Source organism: Pteropus medius, unplaced genomic scaffold (genome assembly GCF_902729225.1).
Source record: "Pteropus medius unplaced genomic scaffold, Ma_sr-lr_union100, whole genome shotgun sequence".
NCBI lineage: Eukaryota > Metazoa > Chordata > Mammalia > Chiroptera > Pteropodidae > Pteropus > Pteropus medius.
Window position 1 is genome coordinate 3,416 of NW_024340849.1, and position 7,334 is coordinate 10,749.

Consider the following 7,334-nt stretch of genomic DNA (forward strand, 5'->3'; position numbering starts at 1 on the left):
CTGTGGGCTGCAGCTTCCTCCTCTGTCTTCCAGGTTCTAGCTTCTCCAGGAGTCCGAGGCCTTCACGGGCCATCATTGTCATCCTCCTCGTGCTGTTTGACACTAATTCTTGGACCGACACTGATTGACCATTGACAGGTACTCAAATACTGGATTTCTAGACAAGGCACAAGTGTGAGTTCTTTAGGGGCCCTCCGAATCCAGTGCCCTGCTTAGCCTGTCCCAACCCCCTCAGCTCTCGTGTATAGCAGTGTGCCCTGTGGGTGAATGTTGCTGGGGTTTTTTTCACTCATAAATTAGCTTTCTGTGTTGGCGTTAACGTGACGGCACGAGCCCAGCTATTTCTCTCTTTGCTCACTTGGCCTACTGGAAACAAATGTTCTCATCAAAGCAGAAGTGATAGCTGACTAGACTCACGGGCCTTTCTGCTTGCCCTGCCATCATTATACAGTTCTCGTGCACTTTGGGAAGGTCGACTAGCCTGTGTCCTAATTCGATGTACACTAGAATATGAGTTTCCAGTGTTCCTTTTATGCAGACACCCCCAGACTCTGCAGGCTAATCTCTTAGAGCCAGAGATTCTCAACTGGCTTTCGGAAAGGGGCTGAGGAAAGCCACAGCATCCCTCGTAAGCCCACAGTTCCTGGCTCCAGTGATTCCCACTTTTGTCCTCCTGCTCCTCTTGCTTCCATGGATGGGGTAATTACAGTTACCGAGAGGCCTGTCTGCTGACTTAGTATGTGGGAGTACTCACTGCTTCTTGGCCCTCAGCTCTGGACCCTGGCTATCAGTCGTGGTTTCTTCTGTGCCTTTCTTACATGAAATACTGTTAGTAGCTGTGATAGATCATTATATAGTGATCTCCTGAATCATGCCTCCCTGCATCCGTGCCCCTCCTCGTGTGACATTGCCACACCTTCCATCGAGGACTGAATTTATCCCTCTGCCCGCTTGAATGTGGGCTGGCCTTGTGCTTGCTCTGACCGATAGCATGTGGTAGAAGTGACCTCACACATGTTTACAAACCTTGGATTCATGAGGCCTGACGACATCTGCTTTTGCCCTGTGGAAGCACCACGCCGAGACTCCATGCAGTGAAGAAGCCTGAGACGGAAGTGCATCTGCAGAGAGGGTCAGACAACCCAGTTGATCCACCAGCTGAGGGCATCTTTCTGAAACATAATACATTGTTATTCTAATCCCCTGAGTGTTTCGCAGGGAGTACTACATGCTGACCCTTCACTTCCCAGGTTCCAGTAGACCTGTGAATGCCCTTGCGTCATATCTTAGGGGACCCTTACATTATATTGTGTCCTGATACTACTGACCCACAAAAGATGATGCACGTCAGAAGACATAATTATTTGATTTTTCCTTAGGATTTCCATCTGTGGCCTAAATGCACTTTTGGAAGAGTATTTTCGGAGAGCAAAAGGAAGACTCTTCTTACTGTCATATGGGGAGATTCAAATGTCTAAAGCCTGCTTTTCCTCGCGCCCTTTTAGATGTATTGCAGGGACTCCCAGCCTCACTTTTGGTTGTTTTTGACTCTGTTGACTCACAGGCATCTGAAGACCAAGACCTGCCTTATTTATCTGTGTAGACACTGTAAACACGTAATAAATGTTGAATGACTCAGAGAAACACTGCAGGAAAATTACCTTTTGAGACCATGACTATTTTCCTATTGCGTTTTATCTGGGCATGTTTAAAACTTTGATTTTTAAACCCCTTTAGCAAACTCCTAATAAAGAAAAACAAAGAAAAGAAAAAAATTAAATTAACACAGAAAGTGGGACTAAAACTGAGCCTTTTTTTTTTTTACTCTTTTACATGTGAAAGACCTCAAGAAAACAGTTTCTAATTGTCTTATGTTATTTGTAAACTTCATTATTGTTTATGTATCAGGGACAGTATCATCCAAAAACAAAACTAAAACGGTAACCTGTTTTGTGAAATGAAACATAATACAGAACGCATCGTTTCAGTAGGACGCCATCACTACAGTGCCAAACAGGCATTTAAAAAATTAACAGAAAATTAACAAATATTTACTTCCTCTGACAACAGATGGAATATTTCCTAACTAAAGAAGCAGCCTTCAAGAAAGAATGCTGGCCCAAGGAGAGCGCCGTCTGGCAATCGCTGCGAAGTGGTCAGCGAGGGGCCTCCTCGCAGGGTCGCCGCGCATATCCCTCCCCAGACGATGGGCGGCTCGGGACCTTCTCCTGCGATGCATCTGGGACACGTGGAGAGAAAGGTGACGCCCTGCATCCTGCAGACCCCACCGCGGACATTGCGTCCCTCGCTTGCCCCCTCCCCTGTTCCTTCCCCCCCTGTTCCCTCCTCCCCCTCAGCCTAGCCCCGCCTCCTGTCCCCGCCTCGCCTTGACTGGCAGCCGGCCTCGGCGACAACGGACAGACCTGCAGTGGGAGCGGGAACGGCAGCCAAGGACGCTGCCGGCGCCCCACTCGGGCGGCGTCACCCCCACCGTGCCGCCGCGCTGGCCGGAGAGCAGCCGCAGAGGTGAGGCCCCGCTGGGGTGGGGCCACCCGTGCTCTGAGCCCACGAGCGCTGCGCGCAGGGCTTCGGGGGGCCGGGGGAGCGCATGCCCGCTTCGCACATTCACCCCGGGCTTTGGCCGGTTCCCGGCCGTGCCGAAGGTGTGGGTCGGCGCTCTAGCATCCTGGGACTGGACAGGCCCAGGGCCATCCGCCTCCCCAGTCTTGGCCGCTCGGCAGGACCCCAACCCGGGCGTGGCCTGCCATCCTCTTGGCCACCTGGGCACGTAGGCAGGTGCGGCCTTGCGACGTCCGGACCTGGCCCTGACCCAGACCCGATACTCCCCTGCGCTCCCCGCCGTGGCTGAGACAGACCTGCCCAAAACCACGCGGAGACACCAGCCACACCACCAGGCAACGCTTCGCCCCGAGACCTCGCCCTCCGCCCAGAGCTCTCGGCATTTGGGGCTCGGCCTGGCGGAGCCCAGGAAGGGAAGGGCCCGGAGCAGAGAGAGAAAACAGCCCAAGGCTGGCTGCAGGAGAGCAGGTGGAGACCGGCGGTGGTGCGGGGCGCATGCACGTTCCTGCAGCCCTTGGGCTGGGTCGCCTACCTGGTACCCATGAGACAGCAAGCGAGCAGGGCCGGGGCGCGTCTAGGGGCACCCTGGCTAGAGGGCCGCAAAGGAGGGAGCGGCAAAAGCCTACAGCACCCGGTATTCCCAGGCGGTCTCCCATCCAATTACTAACCAGGCACGACTCTATTAGCTTCCGAGATCAGACGAGATCGGGCGCGTTCAGGGTGGTACCGTGGAAGACGCCAGAGACTGTCGCCTGCCTCCACAAGAGCTTGAGACTGGCCTCCCAGGAGCCAGAGATGTCCGAGCATGCACCACAGAAAATAAATTTTTAAGATGACATAAACATCTGTGCTAATTTGAAATGCATATGATAGCAGCAGAAATAACTGTTCATGAGATGCAGCGCTGTGTTATTCCCAACAAGCCCACCAGATGGCAGTAGAGTGTCAAGTTTTACGGTGACATAGATCCAATATGGTCACCGTATGGCAAGAGAGAATGTATATTCATGATCACTCAGGTATTATTAATAAAATATGCACTTGATGGCAGGAGAAAATTAATTTTTATGATGATATACACTCTGTTATTCTCAAAATGCCCACAGGACTGCAGCAGAAAAAATTATGAAATACACTGGTGTTATTTTCACAATATCCAGGAGATGGCAGCAAAGAACAATTTTTCAAGATGCACTGCTGTGTTATTCCCAAGATTCACACAAAATGGCAGCAGAAAAAAACATTATAACATACCCTGGGGAGTCATTTTTTAAATGCACATAAGATAGTAGCAGAAATAACTTTTCAATACGTGTACTCTTGTGTTAATCCCAAAATGCTGAGCAGATGGCAGCACCAAATAACTTTTTATAGTAACATGCACTTGACTGTTATTTTCAAATGCCCACCAGATGGCAGCAGAGAATAATCTTTCATGACATGTACTCTTTTGTTTATCCCAAGATACACACTAGATGTCCATGTACAAGAACTTTGTTTGACCAAATGTCCACAGATGTCATTTTCTAACTGTATGAGATAATGAAAGAAATAACTGTTTATGATATGTGCTGTGGTGTTATTCCCAATATGACAACATGATGGCAGCACGGAATGAGTACTCCGCTATGGTGTTATTCCCAATATGACAACATAATGGCAGCACTGAAGATGATCTACAATAGGATATTATTTTCAAATTGCCCACAAGGCTACAGCAGAGAATTACTTCATGACAAGCACTCCCGTGTTTTTCACAAGATGCACACGAAATGGCAGCAGAAAACTTTTCATAATGACATTCCACAGAGTTTATTTTCAGAATGCACATGAGATAGCAACAAAATTACATTTTATGACATGTGCTGTGATTTATTCCGAAAATGCTCACCATATGGCGGCAGATGAGTATTCATAACAAACACTCAGGTATTATTTCCAAAATGCCCTCCAGATGGCAACAGCGAACAAATTTCATGACATACACACTTTTGTTTTTCCCAAGATTCACACGAAATGGCAACAGAGAAAAATTTTATGGAGACACACGCTGGAGTGGTATTTTTTAAAGACACACGACAGCAGCAGCAATAACTTTTCATGGGACGCACTGTGGCATTATTCCCCCAAATGCCCACCAGATGGCAGCAGAAAATAAATTTTTACACTCATATATACCTGAGTGTTATTTTCAAAATTTCCACGAGATGACAACAGAGAACAGTTTTTCATTACATGCAGTCCTGTGTTATTCTCAAGTTCAACCTGAAAAGGCATCAGAAAATGAAATTACAACTACATAACCTGCGATGTTATTTTTTAAATGTACACGAGATAACGGCAGGTTTTTTTCATGACATTCACTGTGGCATTATTCCTAAATAGCCACCAAATGGCATCAGAAAATAATTTTGTGCTGACATACACCTGGGTATTATTTTCAAAATGCCCACGAAATGACAGCAGAGAATAACTTCATGACATGCACTCCTGTGTCTTTGCACAGATGCAAATGAAATGGCATTTCATCATATAATCACAAAAAGTGATTATCATGACATTCTTTCGGGTTTATTTTCTGAATGCACCTGACACAGAGGCTGAAATAAAATTTTATGATCTGCGCTGTGTTGTTATTCCCAGAATGCCCACCAGATGGCAGCAAGAATAAATTTTATTACACTCGTGTTATTCTCAAGATGCACAATAGATGAAGGCAGATAATGAATATTTACAGTGACCTACACCAGGTTTTATTCCCGAAATGTCCACCAGATGGCAGCAAAGAGTAACTTTTTTATTTCATACACTGGTGTTATTCCCAAAAAGCCCACCAGATGGCAGCAGAAAATAAATTTTGATGACATACACTTGTGTGCTGTTTTCAAATACAGATGGCTGCAGAGAAAAACTCTTCGTATGACATGCCATGGGTGTTATTTTGTAAATGAACATGAAAAAGCAGCAGAAATAACTTTATGAGCAGCACTGTCATGTTATTCCTAAATTTCCCACCAGATGGCAGCAGATAATGAATATTCATAATGACCTACACTTGCTGACCTATATTCAAGTGTTCTTCTCATAATGCACACGAGATGGCAGCGAGGATAACGAATAACGTTTCAGTATCTAAACACTGGTGCTATTCCAAAATGCACACCAGATGGCAAGAGGATAAGAATAACATTTAAATACCTAAACTCTGTGTTAATCCCAAAAAGCACACGAGATGGATGCAGAGGATAAGGATTCACATTTCAATACCTGAACTCTGGTGTTATTCCCAAAATGCACACGAGATGGCAGAAGAGGATCACGAATAACGTTTCGTGACCTAAACTCCGGTGTTATTCCCAAAAAGAACACGAGATGGCAGCAGAGAATAGCTTTTCCCTGCCCTATGTGTTCTGCCCACCATTAAAATAAGAGTCCAGACTCTTGGTACTTACCTCACTTTGAAATAACTCCTGCCCTTTACATATCTATTCTCACCCCGGGCCAAACCCCCTCGCCCCTCCTCTGTTTCTCCCCACCTCGGTCGTGTCCCCTCCTCTGCCCCCTCCCCACCATGCCCCTGTCCCCCTCCTCTGTCCCTGCCCCGCCTTGACTGGCAGCCGGCCTCCGCTAGACAGGCCAGAGCTGCAGCAGGGGCCGGAGCGGCAGCCATGGCCACAGCCGGCGTGGACGAGCGCTTGCCCCTGCGACCCGCACCCCGCTCGGGCGGCGTCACCTCCACGGTCCAGCGCTGCGCACAGGGCCGGGAAAGAGCGTGCCCGCCTCGCCCTTTCGTCCTGGGCTTTGGCCGGTTCCTGGCCGTGCCGAAGATGTGGATCGGCGCTCTCGCATCCTGGGACTGCCCAGGTCCTGGACCGTAAGCCTCACCAGTCTTGGCCGCTCGGCAGGACCATGGCACAGGCGTGGTTCGCCATCCTCTCGGCCACCTGAGCACCTAGGCAGGCGCAGCCCAGGCACGTCCCGGTGTAGCCGTAACCCAGACCCACCCCTCCCCTGGGCTCCCAGCCGTGGCCGAGCCCGACTTGCCCAAAACCACGCAGAGCCACCGGCGACACCACCAGGCTATTCTTCCGCCCGCGACCTCGCCCTCCACTCAGAGCCCTCGGCCCTTGGGGCTCGACCCCGCGGAGCCCAGGAAGGGAAGTGCCCAAAGCGGAGAGAGAAAACAGCCCAGGGCTGGCTGCAGGAGAGCAGGTGGAGGCGGATGGTGGTGCTGGGCGCACGGCCGTGCGGGCAGCCCTTGGGCTCGGGTGCCTGCCCGGGACCCCCGAGCCAGCGAGCCAGCGAGTGAGCAGGGCCCGGGGGCGTTCAAGGGCACCCTGGCTGGAGGGCGGCAAAAGGAGGGGGCGGCAAAAGCCTACAGTACCAGGTATTCCCAGGCAGTCTCCCATCCAAGCACTAAGCAGGCCCGACCCTGCTTAGCTTCCGAGATCAGACGAGATCAGGCGCGTTCAGGGTGGTATGGCCGTAGACGGTAGAAGTTGTCGCCTGCCTCCCCAAGAGTTTTCGCCTGGCCTCCCAGGCGCTGGAAATGCCCGCGCCTGCCTCGCACCTAGTGGAGGGGCGGGTCGCGGTGGTTCCACAGGCGAGGAGGCGGCCAGGAGGCGCCAGCTGCGCTAAGGCATCATGAGTCTTACCGGTTTGCGGCAGTGCCGAAGATCTAGATGGTCGCTCTCGAATCCCGAAACTGGCCAGCAAAAAAATAACTTCTCATGATAACATACACTCATCAGTTA

General features: G+C 50.1%; 1 non-coding gene across 1 annotated transcript; it reads right to left on the minus strand.

The window, feature by feature from the left end:
* Positions 1 to 6,952: 6,952 nt before the first annotated feature.
* On the minus strand, positions 6,953 to 7,071 carry LOC120590163 (5S ribosomal RNA). The gene has a single exon (XR_005649649.1). It is a non-coding gene; the product is annotated as a 5S ribosomal RNA (ribosomal RNA).
* Positions 7,072 to 7,334: the final 263 nt, after the last annotated feature.